We start from the raw sequence: 22986 nt of genomic DNA on the forward strand, positions 1-22986 counted from the left end.
AAAACATCTAACTTTTGAACGTTATCAGAATTCAACGAAAGTTTACCCAAATCTTGGTCTAGACCCATGAATTTGTGTGGTAAATTTGCTAAGCATAATAATAACTACAAGTTTGTATAAAATGGAAACAAACTTGCTCTAATAAAACCGCGTAAAACACCTAAATTTTGAATGTTATCAGAATTCGACGAAACTTGACCCAAACGTTGGTCTAGACCCAAGAATTTGTGTGGTAAATTTGCTAAACTTGATAATAACTACAAGTTTGTATAAAATGTAAACGAACTAGCTTTAATAAGACCTTGTAAAACTACTAAATTTTGAACGTTCTTAAAATTCGACGAAACTTGACCCAAACGTCGGTTTAGACCAAAGAATTTGTGTGGTAAGTTTGCTAAGCTTAAAAATAACTACAAGTTTATATAAAAGGGAAACAAAATTGTTTTAATAAAACCGAGCAAAACAGCTAAATTTTGAACGTTCTAAGAATTCGACGAAGGTTAACCCAAACATTGGTCTAGACCCAAGAATTTGTGTGGTAAATTTGCTAAGCGTAATAATAACTACAAGTTTGTATAAAAGGGAAACGAACTTGCTTTAATAAAACCGTGCAAAACAACTAAATTTTGAACGTTCTCAGAAATCGACGAAACTTGAACCAAACGTCTAAACCCATGAGTTTGTATGGTAAATTTTCTAAGCGTAATAATAGTCATAAGTTTGTATAAAAGGGAAACGAACTTGCTTTAATAAAACCGTTTAAAACAGCTAAATTTTGAACGTTCTTAGAATTCGACGAAATTTGACCCAAACATTCGTCTAGACCCAAGAATTTATGTGGTAAATTAGCTAAGCTTAATAATAACTATAAGTTTGTATAAAAGGGAAACAAAATTCGAATAAAACTGTGGCAAAACATCTATATTTTGAATGTTCTTAGAATTCGACGAAACATGACCCAGACGTTGGTCTAGACCCAAGAATTTGTGTGGTAAATTTGCTAAGCTTAATAATAACTACAAGTTTATATAAAAGGAAAACAAAATTGTTCTATTAAACCGAGCAAAACAGCTAAATTTTTAACGTTCTCCGAATTCGATGAAGGTTGACCCAAACATTGGTCTAAACCCAAGAATTTGTGTGGTAAATTTGCTAAGCGTAATAATAACTACAAGTTTGTATAAAAGGGAAGGAACTTGCTTTAATAAAACCGTGAAAAACAACTAAATTTTGAACGTTCTTAGAATTCGACGAAACTTGACCCAAACGTCTAGACCCAAGAATTTGTATGGTAAATTTGCTAAGCGTAATGATAGTCATAAGTTTGTATTAAAGGCAAACGAACTTGCTTTAGTAAAACCATGTAAAACAGCTAAATTTTGAAAGTTTTAGAATTCGACGAAATTTGACCCAAACGTTCGTGTAGACCCAGGAATTTATGTGGTAAAATTTGCTAAGCTTAATAATAACTACAAGTTTGTATAAAAGGGAAACAAAATTGTTCTAATAAAACTGTGCAAAACAGCTAAATTTTGAACGTTCTTAGAATTCGACGAAACTTGACCCAAACGTTGGTCTAGACCAAAGAATTTGTGTGGTAAGTTTTCGAAGCTTGATAATAACTACAAGTTTACATAAAAGGGAAACAAAATTTTTCTAATAAAATCGAGCAAAACAGCTAAATTTTGAACGTTCTCAGAATTCGACGAAGATTGACACAAATATTGGTCTAGACCCAAGTATTTGTGTGGTAAATTTGCTAAGCGTAATACTAACTACAAGTTTGTTTAAAAGGGAAACGAACTTGCTTTAATAAAACCGTGCAAAACAGCTAAATTTTGAACGTTCTTAGAATTCGACGAAACTTGACCCAAACGTCTAGACCCAAGAATTTATATGGTAAATTTGCTAAGCGTAATAATAGTTACAAATTTGTATAAAAGGGAAACGAACTTGCTTTAATAAAACAGTGTAAAACAGTTAAATTTAGAACGTTCTTAGAATTCGACGAAATTTGACCCAATCGTTGGTCTAGACCCAAGAATTTGTGTGGTAAATTTGCTAAGTTTAATAATAACTACAAGTTTATATAAAATGGAAACAAAATTGTTCTAATAAAATGGAGCAAAACAGCTAAATTTTTAACGTTATCCGAATTCGACGAAGGTTGACCCAAACATTGGTCTAGACCCAAGAATTTGTGTGGTACATTTGCTAAGCGTAATAATAATCATAAGTTTGTGTAAAAGGGAAACGAACTTGCTTTAGTAAAACTATGTAAAACAGCTAAATTTGAACGTTTTAAGAATTCGATGAAATTTGACCGAAACGTTCTTCTAGACCCTGCAATTTATGTGGTAAATTTGCTAAGCTTAATAATAACTACAAGTTCGTATAAAAGGGAAACAAAATTATTCTAATAAAACTGTGCAAAACAGCTAAATTTTGAACTTTCTTAGAATTCGACGAAATTTGACCCAAACGTTGGTCTGCACCCAAGAATTTGTGTGGTAAATTTGCTAAGCTTAATAATAACTACAAGTTTGTATAAAAGGGAAACAAAATTGTTCAAATAAAACCATGCAAAACATCTAACTTTTGAACGTTATCAGAATTCAACGAAAGTTTACCCAAATCTTGGTCTAGACCCATGAATTTGTGTGGTAAATTTGCTAAGCATAATAATAACTACAAGTTTGTATAAAATGGAAACAAACTTGCTCTAATAAAACCGCGTAAAACACCTAAATTTTGAATGTTATCAGAATTCGACGAAACTTGACCCAAACGTTGGTCTAGACCCAAGAATTTGTGTGGTAAATTTGCTAAACTTGATAATAACTACAAGTTTGTATAAAATGTAAACGAACTAGCTTTAATAAGACCTTGTAAAACTACTAAATTTTGAACGTTCTTAAAATTCGACGAAACTTGACCCAAACGTCGGTTTAGACCAAAGAATTTGTGTGGTAAGTTTGCTAAGCTTAAAAATAACTACAAGTTTATATAAAAGGGAAACAAAATTGTTTTAATAAAACCGAGCAAAACAGCTAAATTTTGAACGTTCTAAGAATTCGACGAAGGTTAACCCAAACATTGGTCTAGACCCAAGAATTTGTGTGGTAAATTTGCTAAGCGTAATAATAACTACAAGTTTGTATAAAAGGGAAACGAACTTGCTTTAATAAAACCGTGCAAAACAACTAAATTTTGAACGTTCTCAGAAATCGACGAAACTTGAACCAAACGTCTAAACCCATGAGTTTGTATGGTAAATTTTCTAAGCGTAATAATAGTCATAAGTTTGTATAAAAGGGAAACGAACTTGCTTTAATAAAACCGTGTAAAACAGCTAAATTTTGAACGTTCTTAGAATTCGACGAAATTTGACCCAAACATTCGTCTAGACCCAAGAATTTATGTGGTAAATTAGCTAAGCTTAATAATAACTATAAGTTTGTATAAAAGGGAAACAAAATTCGAATAAAACTGTGGCAAAACATCTATATTTTGAATGTTCTTAGAATTCGACGAAACTTGACCCAGACGTTGGTCTAGACCCAAGAATTTGTGTGGTAAATTTGCTAAGCTTAATAATAACTACAAGTTTATATAAAAGGAAAACAAAATTGTTCTATTAAACCGAGCAAAACAGCTAAATTTTTAACGTTCTCCGAATTCGATGAAGGTTGACCCAAACATTGGTCTAAACCCAAGAATTTGTGTGGTAAATTTGCTAAGCGTAATAATAACTACAAGTTTGTATAAAAGGGAAGGAACTTGCTTTAATAAAACCGTGAAAAACAACTAAATTTTGAACGTTCTTAGAATTCGACGAAACTTGACCCAAACGTCTAGACCCAAGAATTTGTATGGTAAATTTGCTAAGCGTAATGATAGTCATAAGTTTGTATTAAAGGCAAACGAACTTGCTTTAGTAAAACCATGTAAAACAGCTAAATTTTGAAAGTTTTAGAATTCGACGAAATTTGACCCAAACGTTCGTGTAGACCCAGGAATTTATGTGGTAAAATTTGCTAAGCTTAATAATAACTACAAGTTTGTATAAAAGGGAAACAAAATTGTTCTAATAAAACTGTGCAAAACAGCTAAATTTTGAACGTTCTTAGAATTCGACGAAACTTGACCCAAACGTTGGTCTAGACCAAAGAATTTGTGTGGTAAGTTTTCGAAGCTTGATAATAACTACAAGTTTACATAAAAGGGAAACAAAATTTTTCTAATAAAATCGAGCAAAACAGCTAAATTTTGAACGTTCTCAGAATTCGACGAAGATTGACACAAATATTGGTCTAGACCCAAGTATTTGTGTGGTAAATTTGCTAAGCGTAATACTAACTACAAGTTTGTTTAAAAGGGAAACGAACTTGCTTTAATAAAACCGTGCAAAACAGCTAAATTTTGAACGTTCTTAGAATTCGACGAAACTTGACCCAAACGTCTAGAGCCAAGAATTTATATGGTAAATTTGCTAAGCGTAATAATAGTTACAAATTTGTATAAAAGGGAAACGAACTTGCTTTAATAAAACAGTGTAAAACAGTTAAATTTAGAACGTTCTTAGAATTCGACGAAATTTGACCCAATCGTTGGTCTAGACCCAAGAATTTGTGTGGTAAATTTGCTAAGTTTAATAATAACTACAAGTTTATATAAAATGGAAACAAAATTGTTCTAATAAAATGGAGCAAAACAGCTAAATTTTTAACGTTATCCGAATTCGACGAAGGTTGACCCAAACATTGGTCTAGACCCAAGAATTTGTGTGGTACATTTGCTAAGCGTAATAATAATCATAAGTTTGTGTAAAAGGGAAACGAACTTGCTTTAGTAAAACTATGTAAAACAGCTAAATTTGAACGTTTTAAGAATTCGATGAAATTTGACCGAAACGTTCTTCTAGACCCTGCAATTTATGTGGTAAATTTGCTAAGCTTAATAATAACTACAAGTTCGTATAAAAGGGAAACAAAATTATTCTAATAAAACTGTGCAAAACAGCTAAATTTTGAACTTTCTTAGAATTCGACGAAATTTGACCCAAACGTTGGTCTGCACCCAAGAATTTGTGTGGTAAATTTGCTAAGCTTAATAATAACTACAAGTTTGTATAAAAGGGAAACAAAATTGTTCAAATAAAATCATGCAAAACATCTAACTTTTGAACGTTATCAGAATTCAACGAAAGTTTACCCAAATCTTGGTCTAGACCCATGAATTTGTGTGGTAAATTTGCTAAGCATAATAATAACTACAAGTTTGTATAAAATGGAAACAAACTTGCTCTAATAAAACAGCGTAAAACACCTAAATTTTGAATGTTATCAGAATTCGACGAAACTTGACCCAAACGTTGGTCTAGACCCAAGAATTTGTGTGGTAAATTTGCTAAACTTGATAATAACTACAAGTTTGTATAAAATGTAAACGAACTAGCTTTAATAAGACCTTGTAAAACTACTAAATTTTGAACGTTCTTAAAATTCGACGAAACTTGACCCAAACGTCGGTTTAGACCAAAGAATTTGTGTGGTAAGTTTGCTAAGCTTAAAAATAACTACAAGTTTATATAAAAGGGAAACAAAATTGTTTTAATAAAACCGAGCAAAACAGCTAAATTTTGAACGTTCTAAGAATTCGACGAAGGTTAACCCAAACATTGGTCTAGACCCAAGAATTTGTGTGGTAAATTTGCTAAGCGTAATAATAACTACAAGTTTGTATAAAAGGGAAACGAACTTGCTTTAATAAAACCGTGCAAAACAACTAAATTTTGAACGTTCTCAGAAATCGACGAAACTTGAACCAAACGTCTAAACCCATGAGTTTGTATGGTAAATTTTCTAAGCGTAATAATAGTCATAAGTTTGTATAAAAGGGAAACGAACTTGCTTTAATAAAACCGTGTAAAACAGCTAAATTTTGAACGTTCTTAGAATTCGACGAAATTTGACCCAAACATTCGTCTAGACCCAAGAATTTATGTGGTAAATTAGCTAAGCTTAATAATAACTATAAGTTTGTATAAAAGGGAAACAAAATTCGAATAAAACTGTGGCAAAACATCTATATTTTGAATGTTCTTAGAATTCGACGAAACTTGACCCAGACGTTGGTCTAGACCCAAGAATTTGTGTGGTAAATTTGCTAAGCTTAATAATAACTACAAGTTTATATAAAAGGAAAACAAAATTGTTCTATTAAACCGAGCAAAACAGCTAAATTTTTAACGTTCCCCGAATTCGATGAAGGTTGACCCAAACATTGGTCTAAACCCAAGAATTTGTGTGGTAAATTTGCTAAGCGTAATAATAACTACAAGTTTGTATAAAAGGGAAGGAACTTGCTTTAATAAAACCGTGAAAAACAACTAAATTTTGAACGTTCTTAGAATTCGACGAAACTTGACCCAAACGTCTAGACCCAAGAATTTGTATGGTAAATTTGCTAAGCGTAATGATAGTCATAAGTTTGTATTAAAGGCAAACGAACTTGCTTTAGTAAAACCATGTAAAACAGCTAAATTTTGAAAGTTTTAGAATTCGACGAAATTTGACCCAAACGTTCGTGTAGACCCAGGAATTTATGTGGTAAAATTTGCTAAGCTTAATAATAACTACAAGTTTGTATAAAAGGGAAACAAAATTGTTCTAATAAAACTGTGCAAAACAGCTAAATTTTGAACGTTCTTAGAATTCGACGAAACTTGACCCAAACGTTGGTCTAGACCAAAGAATTTGTGTGGTAAGTTTTCGAAGCTTGATAATAACTACAAGTTTACATAAAAGGGAAACAAAATTTTTCTAATAAAATCGAGCAAAACAGCTAAATTTTGAACGTTCTCAGAATTCGACGAAGATTGACACAAATATTGGTCTAGACCCAAGTATTTGTGTGGTAAATTTGCTAAGCGTAATACTAACTACAAGTTTGTTTAAAAGGGAAACGAACTTGCTTTAATAAAACCGTGCAAAACAGCTAAATTTTGAACGTTCTTAGAATTCGACGAAACTTGACCCAAACGTCTAGACCCAAGAATTTATATGGTAAATTTGCTAAGCGTAATAATAGTTACAAATTTGTATAAAAGGGAAACGAACTTGCTTTAATAAAACAGTGTAAAACAGTTAAATTTAGAACGTTCTTAGAATTCGACGAAATTTGACCCAATCGTTGGTCTAGACCCAAGAATTTGTGTGGTAAATTTGCTAAGTTTAATAATAACTACAAGTTTATATAAAATGGAAACAAAATTGTTCTAATAAAATGGAGCAAAACAGCTAAATTTTTAACGTTATCCGAATTCGACGAAGGTTGACCCAAACATTGGTCTAGACCCAAGAATTTGTGTGGTACATTTGCTAAGCGTAATAATAATCATAAGTTTGTGTAAAAGGGAAACGAACTTGCTTTAGTAAAACTATGTAAAACAGCTAAATTTGAACGTTTTAAGAATTCGATGAAATTTGACCGAAACGTTCTTCTAGACCCTGCAATTTATGTGGTAAATTTGCTAAGCTTAATAATAACTACAAGTTCGTATAAAAGGGAAACAAAATTATTCTAATAAAACTGTGCAAAACAGCTAAATTTTGAACTTTCTTAGAATTCGACGAAATTTGACCCAAACGTTGGTCTGCACCCAAGAATTTGTGTGGTAAATTTGCTAAGCTTAATAATAACTACAAGTTTGTATAAAAGGGAAACAAAATTGTTCAAATAAAATCATGCAAAACATCTAACTTTTGAACGTTATCAGAATTCAACGAAAGTTTACCCAAATCTTGGTCTAGACCCATGAATTTGTGTGGTAAATTTGCTAAGCATAATAATAACTACAAGTTTGTATAAAATGGAAACAAACTTGCTCTAATAAAACAGCGTAAAACACCTAAACTTTGAATGTTATCAGAATTCGACGAAACTTGACCCAAACGTTGGTCTAGACCCAAGAATTTGTGTGGTAAATTTGCTAAACTTGATAATAACTACAAGTTTGTATAAAATGTAAACGAACTAGCTTTAATAAGACCTTGTAAAACTACTAAATTTTGAACGTTCTTAAAATTCGACGAAACTTGACCCAAACGTCGGTTTAGACCAAAGAATTTGTGTGGTAAGTTTGCTAAGCTTAAAAATAACTACAAGTTTATATAAAAGGGAAACAAAATTGTTTTAATAAAACCGAGCAAAACAGCTAAATTTTGAACGTTCTAAGAATTCGACGAAGGTTAACCCAAACATTGGTCTAGACCCAAGAATTTGTGTGGTAAATTTGCTAAGCGTAATAATAACTACAAGTTTGTATAAAAGGGAAACGAACTTGCTTTAATAAAACCGTGCAAAACAACTAAATTTTGAACGTTCTCAGAAATCGACGAAACTTGAACCAAACGTCTAAACCCATGAGTTTGTATGGTAAATTTTCTAAGCGTAATAATAGTCATAAGTTTGTATAAAAGGGAAACGAACTTACTTTAATAAAACCGTGTAAAACAGCTAAATATTGAACGTTCTTAGAATTCGATGAAATTTGACCCAAACATTCGTCTAGACCCAAGAATTTATGTGGTAAATTAGCTAAGCTTAATAATAACTTTAAGTTTGTATAAAAGGGAAACAAAATTCGAATAAAACTGTGGCAAAACATCTATATTTTGAATGTTCTTAGAATTCGACGAAACTTGACCCAGACGTTGGTCTAGACCCAAGAATTTGTGTGGTAAATTTGCTAAGCTTAATAATAACTACAAGTTTATATAAAAGGAAAACAAAATTGTTCTATTAAACCGAGCAAAACAGCTAAATTTTTAACGTTCTCCGAATTCGATGAAGGTTGACCCAAACATTGGTCTAAACCCAAGAATTTGTGTGGTAAATTTGCTAAGCGTAATAATAACTACAAGTTTGTATAAAAGGGAAGGAACTTGCTTTAATAAAACCGTGAAAAACAACTAAATTTTGAACGTTCTTAGAATTCGACGAAACTTGACCCAAACGTCTAGACCCAAGAATTTGTATGGTAAATTTGCTAAGCGTAATGATAGTCATAAGTTTGTATTAAAGGCAAACGAACTTGCTTTAGTAAAACCATGTAAAACAGCTAAATTTTGAAAGTTTTAGAATTCGACGAAATTTGACCCAAACGTTCGTGTAGACCCAGGAATTTATGTGGTAAAATTTGCTAAGCTTAATAATAACTACAAGTTTGTATAAAAGGGAAACAAAATTGTTCTAATAAAACTGTGCAAAACAGCTAAATTTTGAACGTTCTTAGAATTCGACGAAACTTGACCCAAACGTTGGTCTAGACCAAAGAATTTGTGTGGTAAGTTTTCGAAGCTTGATAATAACTACAAGTTTACATAAAAGGGAAACAAAATTTTTCTAATAAAATCGAGCAAAACAGCTAAATTTTGAACGTTCTCAGAATTCGACGAAGATTGACACAAATATTGGTCTAGACCCAAGTATTTGTGTGGTAAATTTGCTAAGCGTAATACTAACTACAAGTTTGTTTAAAAGGGAAACGAACTTGCTTTAATAAAACCGTGCAAAACAGCTAAATTTTGAACGTTCTTAGAATTCGACGAAACTTGACCCAAACGTCTAGAGCCAAGAATTTATATGGTAAATTTGCTAAGCGTAATAATAGTTACAAATTTGTATAAAAGGGAAACGAACTTGCTTTAATAAAACAGTGTAAAACAGTTAAATTTAGAACGTTCTTAGAATTCGACGAAATTTGACCCAATCGTTGGTCTAGACCCAAGAATTTGTGTGGTAAATTTGCTAAGTTTAATAATAACTACAACTTTATATAAAATGGAAACAAAATTGTTCTAATAAAATGGAGCAAAACAGCTAAATTTTTAACGTTATCCGAATTCGACGAAGGTTGACCCAAACATTGGTCTAGACCCAAGAATTTGTGTGGTACATTTGCTAAGCGTAATAATAGTCATAAGTTTGTGTAAAAGGGAAACGAACTTGCTTTAGTAAAACTATGTAAAACAGCTAAATTTTGAACGTTTTAAGAATTCGATGAAATTTGACCCAAACGTTCTTCTAGACCCTGGAATTTATGTGGTAAATTTGCTAAGCTTAATAATAACTACAAGTTCGTATAAAAGGGAAACAAAATTATTCTAATAAAACTGTGCAAAACAGCTAAATTTTGAACTTTCTTAGAATTCGACGAAATTTGACCCAAACGTTGCTCTGCACCCAAGAATTTGTGTGGTAAATTTGCTAAGCTTAATAATAACTACAAGTTTGTATAAAAGGGAAACAAAATTGTTCAAATAAAACCATGCAAAACATCTAACTTTTGAACGTTATCAGAATTCAACGAAAGTTTACCCAAATCTTGGTCTAGACCCATGAATTTGTGTAGTAAATTTGCTAAGCATAATAATAACTACAAGTTTGTATAAAATGGAAACAAACTTGCTCTAATAAAACCGCATAAAACACCTAAATTTTGAATGTTATCAGAATTCGACGAAACTTGACCCAAACGTTGGTCTAGACCCAAGAATTTGTGTGGTAAATTTTCTAAACTTGATAATAACTACAAGTTTGTATATAAAATGTAAACGAACTAGCTTTAATAAGATTTTGTAAAACTACTAAATTTTGAACGTTCTTAGAATTCGACGAAACTTGACCCAAACGTCGGTTTAGACCAAAGAATTTGTGTGGTAAGTTTGCTAAGCTTAAAAATAACTACAAGTTTATATAAAAGGGAAACAAAATTGTTTTAATAAAACCGAGCAAAACAGCTAAATTTTGAACGATCTAAGAATTCGACGAAGGTTAACCCAAACATTGGTCTAGACCCAAGAATTTGTGTGGTAAATTTGCTAAGCGTAATAATAACTACAAGTTTGTATAAAAGGGAAACGAACTTGTTTTAATAAAACCGTGCAAAACAACTAAATTTTGAACGTTCTCAGAAATCGACGAAACTTGAACCAAACGTCTAAACCCATGAGTTTGTATGGTAAATTTTCTAAGCGTAATAATAGTCATAAGTTTGTATAAAAGGGAAACGAACTTGCTTTAATAAAACCGTGTAAAACAGCTAAATTTTGAACGTTCTTAGAATTCGACGAAATTTGACCCAAACATTCGTCTAGACCCAAGAATTTATGTGGTAAATTAGCTAAGCTTAATAATAACTATAAGTTTGTATAAAAGGGAAACAAAATTCGAATAAAACTGTGGCAAAACATCTATATTTTGAATGTTCTTAGAATTCGACGAAACTTGACCCAGACGTTGGTCTAGACCCAAGAATTTGTGTGGTAAATTTGCTAAGCTTAATAATAACTACAAGTTTATATAAAAGGAAAACAAAATTGTTCTATTAAACCGAGCAAAACAGCTAAATTTTTAACGTTCTCCGAATTCGATGAAGGTTGACCCAAACATTGGTCTAAACCCAAGAATTTGTGTGGTAAATTTGCTAAGCGTAATAATAACTACAAGTTTGTATAAAAGGGAAGGAACTTGCTTTAATAAAACCGTGAAAAACAACTAAATTTTGAACGTTCTTAGAATTCGACGAAACTTGACCCAAACGTCTAGACCCAAGAATTTGTATGGTAAATTTGCTAAGCGTAATGATAGTCATAAGTTTGTATTAAAGGCAAACGAACTTGCTTTAGTAAAACCATGTAAAACAGCTAAATTTTGAAAGTTTTAGAATTCGACGAAATTTGACCCAAACGTTCGTGTAGACCCAGGAATTTATGTGGTAAAATTTGCTAAGCTTAATAATAACTACAAGTTTGTATAAAAGGGAAACAAAATTGTTCTAATAAAACTGTGCAAAACAGCTAAATTTTGAACGTTCTTAGAATTCGACGAAACTTGACCCAAACGTTGGTCTAGACCAAAGAATTTGTGTGGTAAGTTTTCGAAACTTGATAATAACTACAAGTTTACATAAAAGGGAAACAAAATTTTTCTAATAAAATCGAGCAAAACCGCTAAATTTTGAACGTTCTCAGAATTCGACGAAGATTGACACAAATATTGGTCTAGACCCAAGTATTTGTGTGGTAAATTTGCTAAGCGTAATACTAACTACAAGTTTGTTTAAAAGGGAAAACGAACTTGCTTTAATAAAACCGTGCAAAACAGCTAAATTTTGAACGTTCTTAGAATTCGACGAAAGTTGACCCAAACGTCTAGAGCCAAGAATTTATATGGTAAATTTGCTAAGCGTAATAATAGTTACAAATTTGTATAAAAGTGAAACGAACTTGCTTTAATAAAACAATGTAAAACAGTTAAATTTAGAACGTTCTTAGAATTCGACGAAATTTGACCCAATCGTTGGTCTAGACCCAAGAATTTGTGTGGTAAATTTGCTAAGTTTAATAATAAGTACAAGTTTATATAAAATGGAAACAAAATTGTTCTAATAAAATGGATCAAAACAGCTAAATTTTTAACGTTATCCGAATTCGACGAAGGTTGACCCAAACATTGGTCTAGACCCAAGAATTTGTGTGGTACATTTGTTAAGCGTAATAATAGTCATAAGTTTGTGTAAAAGGGAAACGAACTTGCTTTAGTAAAACTATGTAAAACAGCTAAATTTTGAACGTTTTAAGAATTCGATGAAATTTGACCCAAACGTTCTTCTAGATCCTGGAATTTATGTGGTAAATTTGCTAAGCTTAATAATAACTACAAGTTCGTATAAAAGGGAAACAAAATTATTCTAATAAAACTGTGCAAAACAGCTAAATTTTGAACTTTCTTAGAATTCGACGAAATTTGACCCAAACGTTGGTCTGCACCCAAGAATTTGTGTGGTAAATTTGCTAAGCTTAATAATAACTACAAGTTTGTATAAAAGGGAAACAAAATTGTTCAAATAAAACCATGCAAAACATCTAACTTTTGAACGTTATCAGAATTCAACGAAAGTTTACCCAAATCTTGGTCTAGACCCATGAATTTGTGTGGTAAATTTGCTAAGCATAATAATAACTACAAGTTTGTATAAAATGGAAACAAACTTGCTCTAATAAAACCGCGTAAAACACCTAAATTTTGAATGTTATCAGAATTCGACGAAACTTGACCCAAACGTTGGTCTAGACCCAAGAATTTGTGTGGTAAATTTGCTAAACTTGATAATAACTACAAGTTTGTATAAAATGTAAACGAACTAGCTTTAATAAGACCTTGTAAAACTACTAAATTTTGAACGTTCTTAGAATTCGACGAAACTTGACCCAAACGTCGGTTTAGACCAAAGAATTTGTGTGGTAAGTTTGCTAAGCTTAAAAATAACTACAAGTTTATATAAAAGGGAAACAAAATTGTTTTAATAAAACCGAGCAAAACAGCTAAATTTTGAACGTTCTAAAAATTCGACGAAGGTTAACCCAAACATTGGTCTAGACCCAAGAATTTGTGTGGTAAATTTGCTAAGCGTAATAATAACTACAAGTTTGTATAAAAGGGAAACGAACTTGCTTTAATAAAACCGTGCAAAACAACTAAATTTTGAACGTTCTCAGAAATCGACGAAACATGAACCAAACGTCTAAACCCATGAGTTTGTATGGTAAATTTTGTAAGCGTAATAATAGTCATAAGTTTGTATAAAAGGGAAACGAACTTGCTTTAATAAAACCGTGTAAAATAACTAAATTTTGAACGTTCTTAGAATTCGACGAAATTTGACCCAAACATTCGTCTAGACCCAAGAATTTATCTGGTAAATTAGCTAAGCTTAATAATAACTATAAGTTTGTATAAAAGGGAAACAAAATTCGAATAAAACTGTGGCAAAACATCTATATTTTGAATGTTCTTAGAATTCGACGAAACTTGACCCAGACGTTGGTCTAGACCCAAGAATTTGTGTGGTAAATTTGCTAAGCTTAATAATAACTACAAGTTCATATAAAAGGAAAACAAAATTGTTCTATTAAACCGAGCAAAACAGCTAAATTTTTAACGTTCTCCGAATTCGATGAAGGTTGACCCAAACATTGGTCTAGACCCAAGAATTTGTGTGGTAAATTTGCTAAGCGTAATAATAACTACAAGTTTGTATAAAAGGGAACGAACTTGCTTTAATAAAACCGTGAAAAACAACTAAATTTTGAACGTTCTTAGAATTCGACGAAACTTGACCCAAACGTCTAGACCCAAGAATTTGTATGGTAAATTTGCTAAGCGTAATGATAGTCATAAGTTTGTATTAAAGGCAAACGAACTTGCTTTAGTAAAACCATGTAAAACAGCTAAATTTTGAAAGTTTTAGAATTCGACGAAATTTGACCCAAACGTTCGTGTAGACCCAGGAATTTATGTGGTAAAATTTGCTAAGCTTAATAATAACTACAAGTTTGTATAAAAGGGAAACAAAATTGTTCTAATAAAACTGTGCAAAACAGCTAAATTTTGAACGTTCTTAGAATTCGACGAAACTTGACCCAAACGTTGGTCTAGACCAAAGAATTTGTGTGGTAAGTTTTCGAAACTTGATAATAACTACAAGTTTACATAAAAGGGAAACAAAATTTTTCTAATAAAATCGAGCAAAACCGCTAAATTTTGAACGTTCTCAGAATTCGACGAAGATTGACACAAATATTGGTCTAGACCCAAGTATTTGTGTGGTAAATTTGCTAAGCGTAATACTAACTACAAGTTTGTTTAAAAGGGAAAACGAACTTGCTTTAATAAAACCGTGCAAAACAGCTAAATTTTGAACGTTCTTAGAATTCGACGAAAGTTGACCCAAACGTCTAGAGCCAAGAATTTATATGGTAAATTTGCTAAGCGTAATAATAGTTACAAATTTGTATAAAAGTGAAACGAACTTGCTTTAATAAAACAATGTAAAACAGTTAAATTTAGAACGTTCTTAGAATTCGACGAAATTTGACCCAATCGTTGGTCTAGACCCAATAATTTGTGTGGTAAATTTGCTAAGTTTAATAATAAGTACAAGTTTATATAAAATGGAAACAAAATTGTTCTAATAAAATGGAGCAAAACAGCTAAATTTTTAACGTTATCCGAATTCGACGAAGGTTGACCCAAACATTGGTCTAGACCCAAGAATTTGTGTGGTACATTTGTTAAGCGTAATAATAGTCATAAGTTTGTGTAAAAGGGAAACGAACTTGCTTTAGTAAAACTATGTAAAACAGCTAAATTTTGAACGTTTTAAGAATTCGATGAAATTTGACCCAAACGTTCTTCTAGATCCTGGAATTTATGTGGTAAATTTGCTAAGCTTAATAATAACTACAAGTTCGTATAAAAGGGAAACAAAATTATTCTAATAAAACTGTGCAAAACAGCTAAATTTTGAACTTTCTTAGAATTCGACGAAATTTGACCCAAACGTTGGTCTGCACCCAAGAATTTGTGTGGTAAATTTGCTAAGCTTAATAATAACTACAAGTTTGTATAAAAGGGAAACAAAATTGTTCAAATAAAACCATGCAAAACATCTAACTTTTGAACGTTATCAGAATTCAACGAAAGTTTACCCAAATCTTGGTCTAGACCCATGAATTTGTGTGGTAAATTTGCTAAGCATAATAATAACTACAAGTTTGTATAAAATGGAAACAAACTTGCTCTAATAAACCGCGTAAAACACCTAAATTTTGAATGTTATCAGAATTCGACGAAACTTGACCCAAACGTTGGTCTAGACCCAAGAATTTGTGTGGTAAATTTGCTAAACTTGATAATAACTACAAGTTTGTATAAAATGTAAACGAACTAGCTTTAATAAGACCTTGTAAAACTACTAAATTTTGAACGTTCTTAGAATTCGACGAAACTTGACCCAAACGTCGGTTTAGACCAAAGAATTTGTGTGGTAAGTTTGCTAAGCTTAAAAATAACTACAAGTTTATATAAAAGGGAAACAAAATTGTTTTAATAAAACCGAGCAAAACAGCTAAATTTTGAACGTTCTAAAAATTCGACGAAGGTTAACCCAAACATTGGTCTAGACCCAAGAATTTGTGTGGTAAATTTGCTAAGCGTAATAATAACTACAAGTTTGTATAAAAGGGAAACGAACTTGCTTTAATAAAACCGTGCAAAACAACTAAATTTTGAACGTTCTCAGAAATCGACGAAACATGAACCAAACGTCTAAACCCATGAGTTTGTATGGTAAATTTTGTAAGCGTAATAATAGTCATAAGTTTGTATAAAAGGGAAACGAACTTGCTTTAATAAAACCGTGTAAAATAACTAAATTTTGAACGTTCTTAGAATTCGACGAAATTTGACCCAAACATTCGTCTAGACCCAAGAATTTATCTGGTAAATTAGCTAAGCTTAATAATAACTATAAGTTTGTATAAAAGGGAAACAAAATTCGAATAAAACTGTGGCAAAACATCTATATTTTGAATGTTCTTAGAATTCGACGAAACTTGACCCAGACGTTGGTCTAGACCCAAGAATTTGTGTGGTAAATTTGCTAAGCTTAATAATAACTACAAGTTCATATAAAAGGAAAACAAAATTGTTCTATTAAACCGAGCAAAACAGCTAAATTTTTAACGTTCTCCGAATTCGATGAAGGTTGACCTAAACATTGGTCTAGACCCAAGAATTTGTGTGGTAAATTTGCTAAGCGTAATAATAACTACAAGTTTGTATAAAAGGGAACGAACTTGCTTTAATAAAACCGTGAAAAACAACTAAATTTTGAACGTTCTTAGAATTCGACGAAACTTGACCCAAACGTCTAGACCCAAGAATTTGTATGGTAAATTTGCTAAGCGTAATGATAGTCATAAGTTTGTATTAAAGGCAAACGAACTTGCTTTAGTAAAACCATGTAAAACAGCTTAATTTTGAAAGTTTTAGAATTCGACGAAATTTGACCCAAACGTTCGTGTAGACCCAGGAATTTATGTGGTAAAATTTGCTAAGCTTAATAATAACTACAAGTTTGTATAAAAGGGAAACAAAATTGTTCTAATAAAACTGTGCAAAACAGCTAAATTTTGAACGTTCTTAGAATTCGACGAAACTTGACCCAAACGTTGGTCTAGACCAAAGAATTTGTGTGGTAAGTTTTCGAAACTTGATAATAACTACAAGTTTACATAAAAGGGAAACAAAATTTTTCTAATAAAATCGAGCAAAACCGCTAAATTTTGAACGTTCTCAGAATTCGACGAAGATTGACACAAATATTGGTCTAGACCCAAGTATTTGTGTGGTAAATTTGCTAAGCGTAATACTAACTACAAGTCTGTTTAAAAGGGAAACGAACTTGCTTTAATAAAACCGTGCAAAACAGCTAAATTTTGAACGTTCTTAGAATTCGACGAAACTTGACCCAAACGTCTAGAGCCAAGAATTTATATGGTAAATTTGATAAGCGTAATAATAGTTACAAATTTGTATAAAAGGGAAACGAACTTGCTTTAATAAAACAATGTAAAACAGTTAAATTTAGAACGTTCTTAGAATTCGACGAAATTTGACCCAAACGTTGATCTACACCCAAGAATTTGTGTGGTAAATTTTCTAAGCTTAATAATAACTACAAGTTTGTATAAAAGGGAAACAAAATTGTTCTAATAATACTGTGCAAAACAGCTAAATTTTGAACTTTCTTAGAATTCGACGAAATTTGACCCAAACGTTGGTCTGCACCCAAGAATTTGTGTGGTAAATTTGCTAAGCATAATAATAACTACAAGTTTTTATAAAAGGGAAACAAAATTGTTCTAATAAAACCATGCAAAACATCTATATTTTGAACGTTATCAGAATTCGACGAAACTTTACCAAAATATTGGTCTAGACCCATGAATTTGTGTGGTAAATTTGCTAAGCATAATAATAACTACAAGTTTGTATAAAATGGAAACAAACTTGCTCTAATAAAACCGCGTAAAACACCTAAATTTTGAACGTTATCAGAAATCGACGAAACTTGACCCAAACGTTGGTCAAGACCCAAGAATTTGTGTGGTAAATTTGCTAAACTTAATAATAACTACAAGTTTGTAAAAAGTGTAAACGAACTTGCTTTAATAAGACCGTGTAAAACAGCTAAATTTTGAACGTTCTTATAATTCGACAAAATTTGACCCAAACGTTCGTCTAGACCCAAGATTTATGTGGTAAATTTGCTGAGCTTAATAATAACTACAACTTTGTATAAAAGGGAAACAAAATTGTTCTAATAAAACTATGCAAAATAGCTAAATTTTGAATGTTCTCAGAATTCGACGAAACTTGACCCAAACGTCTAGACCCAAGAATTTATATGGTAAATTTGCTAAGCGTAATAATAGTTACAAATTTGTATAAAAGAGAAACGAACTTGCTTTAATAAAACAGTGTAAAATAGTTAAATTTAGAACGTTCTTAGAATTCGACGAAATTTGACCCAAACGTTGGTCTAGACCCAAGAATTTGTGTGGTAAATTTGCTAAACTTAATAATAACTACAAGTTTGTATAAAATAGAAACGAACTTGCTTTAATAAAATCGTGTAAAACAGCTAAATTTTGAACGTTCTTATAATACGACAAAATTTGACCCAAACGTTCGTCTAGGCCCATGAATTTATGTGGTAAATTTGCTGAGCTTTATAATAACTACAAGTTTGTATAAAAGGGAAACAAAATTGTTCTAATAAAACTGTGTAAAACAACTAAATTTTGAACCTTCTCAGAATTCGACGAAGCTTGACCCAAACATTGGTCTAGACCCAAGAATTTGTGTGGTAAATTTGTTAAGCGTAATAATAACTACAAATTTGTATAAAAGGGAAACGAACTCTCTCTAATAAAACCGTGTAAAACAGCTAAATTTTGAACGTTCTTATAATTCGACGAAACTTGGCCCAAACATTGGTCTAGACCCAAGAATTTGTGTGCTAAATTTGCTGAGCTTAGTAATAACTACAAGTTTGTATAAAAGGGAAACAAAATTGTTCTAATAAAATTGTGCAAAACAGCTAAATTTTGAACGTTCTTAGAATTCAACGAAACGTGACCGAAACGTTGGTCTAGACCAAAGAATTTGTCTGGTAAGTTTGCTAAGCTTAATAATAACTACAAGTTTATGTAAAAGGGAAACAAAATTGTTCTAATAAAACCGAACAAAACAGCTAAATTTTGAACGCTCTCAGAATTCGATGAAGCTTGACCCAAACATTGGTCTAGACCCAAGAATTGGTGTGGTAAATTTGCTAAGCGTAATAATAACTTCAAGTTTGTATAAAAGAAAAACGAACTCTCTCTAATAAAACCGTGTAAAATAGCTAAATTTTGAACGTTCTCAGAATTCAACGAAACTTGGCCCAAACGTTGGCCTAGACCCAAGAATTCCTGTGCTAAATTTGCTGAGCGTAATAATAATTACAAGTTTGTATAAAAGGGAAACGAACTTGCTTTAATTAAACCGTGCAAAACAGCTAAATTTTGAACGTTCTTAGAATTCGACGAAACTTGACCCAAACGTCTAGACCCAAGAATTTATATGGTAAATTTGCTAAGCGTAATAATAGTTACAAATTTGTATAAAAGGGAAACGAACTTGCTTTAATAAAACAGTGTAAAACAGTTAAATTTAGAACGTTCTTAGAATTCGACGAAATTTGACCCAATCGTTGGTCTAGACCCAAGAATTTGTGTGGTAAATTTGCTAAGTTTAATAATAACTACAAGTTTATATAAAATGGAAACAAAATTGTTCTAATAAAATGGAGCAAAACAGCTAAATTTTTAACGTTATCCGAATTCGACGAAGGTTGACCCAAACATTGGTCTAGACCCAAGAATTTGTGTGGTACATTTGCTAAGCGTAATAATAGTCATAAGTTTGTGTAAAAGGAAAACGAACTTGCTTTAGTAAAACTATGTAAAACAGCTAAATTTTGAACGTTTTAAGAATTCGATGAAATTTGACCCAAACGTTCTTCTAGACCCTGGAATTTATGTGGTAAATTTGCTAAGCTTAATAATAAGTACAAGTTCGTATAAAAGGGAAACAAAATTATTCTAATAAAACTGTGCAAAACAGCTAAATTTTGAACTTTCTTAGAATTCGACGAAATTTGACCCAAACGTTGGTCTGCACCCAAGAATTTGTGTGGTATATTTGCTAAGCTTAATAATAACTACAAGTTTGTATAAAAGGGAAACAAAATTGTTCAAATAAAACCATGCAAAACATCTAACTTTTGAACGTTATCAGAATTCAACGAAAGTTTACCCAAATCTTGGTCTAGACCCATGAATTTGTGTGGTAAATTTGCTAAGCATAATAATAACTACAAGTTTGTATAAAATGAAAAACAAACTTGCTCTAATAAAACCGCGTAAAACACCTAAATTTTGAATGTTATCAGAATTCGACGAAATTTGACCCAAACGTTGGTCTAGACCCAAGAATTTGTGTGGTAAATTTTGAACGTTCTTAGAATTCGACGAAACTTGACCCAAACGTCTAGACCCAAGAATTTGTATGGTAAATTTGCTAAGCGTAATGATAGTCATAAGTTTGTATTAAAGGCAAACGAACTTGCTTTAGTAAAACCATGTAAAACAGCTTAATTTTGAAAGTTTTAGAATTCGACGAAATTTGACCCAAACGTTCGTGTAGACCCAGGAATTTATGTGGTAAAATTTGCTAAGCTTAATAATAAATACAAGTTTGTTTAAAAGGGAAACAAAATTGTTCTAATAAAACTGTGCAAAACAGCTAAATTTTGAACGTTCTTAGAATTCGACGAAACTTGACCCAAACGTTGGTCTAGACCAAAGAATTTGTGTGGTAAGTTTTCGAAGCTTGATAATAACTACAAGTTTACATAAAAGGGAAACAAAATTTTTCTAATAAAATCGAGCAAAACCGCTAAATTTTGAACGTTCTCAGAATTCGACGAAGATTGACACAAATATTGGTCTAGACCCAAGCATTTGTGTGGTAAATTTGCTAAGCGTAATACTAACTACAAGTCTGTTTAAAAGGGAAACGAACTTGCTTTAATAAAACCGTGCAAAACAGCTAAATTTTGAACGTTCTTAGAATTCGACGAAACTTGACCCAAACGTCTAGAGCCAAGAATTTATATGGTAAATTTGATAAGCGTAATAATAGTTACAAATTTGTATAAAAGGGAAACGAACTTGCTTTAATAAAACAATGTAAAACAGTTAAATTTAGAACGTTCTTAGAATTCGACGAAATTTGACCCAAACGTTGATCTACACCCAAGAATTTGTGTGGTAAATCTTCTAAGCTTAATAATAACTACAAGTTTGTATAAAAGGGAAACAAAATTGTTCTAATAATACTGTGCAAAACAGCTAAATTTTGAACTTTCTTAGAATTCGACGAAATTTGACCCAAACGTTGGTCTGCACCCAAGAATTTGTGTGGTAAATTTGCTAAGCATAATAATAACTACAAGTTTTTATAAAAGGGAAACAAAATTGTTCTAATAAAACCATGCAAAACATCTATATTTTGAACGTTATCAGAATTCGACGAAACTTTACCAAAATATTGGTCTAGACCCATGAATTTGTGTGGTAAATTTGCTAAGCATAATAATAACTACAAGTTTGTATAAAATGGAAACAAACTTGCTCTAATAAAACCGCGTAAAACACCTAAATTTTGAACGTTATCAGAAATCGACGAAACTTGACCCAAACGTTGGTCAAGACCCAAGAATTTGTGTGGTAAATTTGCTAAACTTAATAATAACTACAAGTTTGTATAAAGTGTAAACGAACTTGCTTTAATAAGACCGTGTAAAACAGCTAAATTTTGAACGTTCTTATAATTCGACAAAATTTGACCCAAACGTTCGTCTAGACCCAAGATTTATGTGGTAAATTTGCTGAGCTTAATAATAACTACAACTTTGTATAAAAGGGAAACAAAATTGTTCTAATAAAACTATGCAAAATAGCTAAATTTTGAATGTTCTCAGAATTCGACGAAACTTGACCCAAACGTCTAGACCCAAGAATTTATATGGTAAATTTGCTAAGCGTAATAATAGTTACAAATTTGTATAAAAGAGAAACGAACTTGCTTTAATAAAACAGTGTAAAATAGTTAAATTTAGAACGTTCTTAGAATTCGACGAAATTTGACCCAAACGTTGGTCTAGACCCAAGAATTTGTGTGGTAAATTTGCTAAACTTAATAATAACTACAAGTTTGTATAAAATAGAAACGAACTTGCTTTAATAAAACCGTGTAAAACAGCTAAATTTTGAACGTTCTTATAATACGACAAAATTTGACCCAAACGTTCGTCTAGGCCCATGAATTTATGTGGTAAATTTGCTGAGCTTTATAATAACTACAAGTTTGTATAAAAGGGAAACAAAATTGTTCTAATAAAACTGTGTAAAACAGCTAAATTTTGAACGTTCTCAGAATTCGACGAAGCTTGACCCAAACATTGGTCTAGACCCAAGAATTTGTGTGGTAAATTTGTTAAGTGTAATAATAACTACAAATTTGTATAAAAGGGAAACGAACTCTCTCTAATAAAACCGTGTAAAACAGCTAAATTTTGAACGTTCTTATAATTCGACGAAACTTGGCCCAAACATTGGTCTAGACCCAAGAATTTGTGTGCTAAATTTGCTGAGCTTAGTAATAACTACAAGTTTGTATAAAAGGGAAACAAAATTGTTCTAATAAAATTGTGCAAAACAGCTAAATTTTGAACGTTCTTAGAATTCAACGAAACGTGACCGAAACGTTGGTCTAGACCAAAGAATTTGTCTGGTAAGTTTGCTAAGCTTAATAATAACTACAAGTTTATGTAAAAGGGAAACAAAATTGTTCTAATAAAATCGAACAAAACAGCTAAATTTTGAACGCTCTCAGAATTCGATTAAGCTTGACCCAAACATTGGTCTAGACCCAAGAATTGGTGTGGTAAATTTGCTAAGCGTA

The sequence above is a fragment of the Sesamum indicum genome, linkage group LG7 (assembly GCF_026168435.1).
Source record: "Sesamum indicum cultivar Baizhima isolate 11 linkage group LG7, ASM2616843v1, whole genome shotgun sequence".
In the NCBI taxonomy this organism is placed as follows: Eukaryota; Viridiplantae; Streptophyta; class Magnoliopsida; order Lamiales; family Pedaliaceae; genus Sesamum; species Sesamum indicum.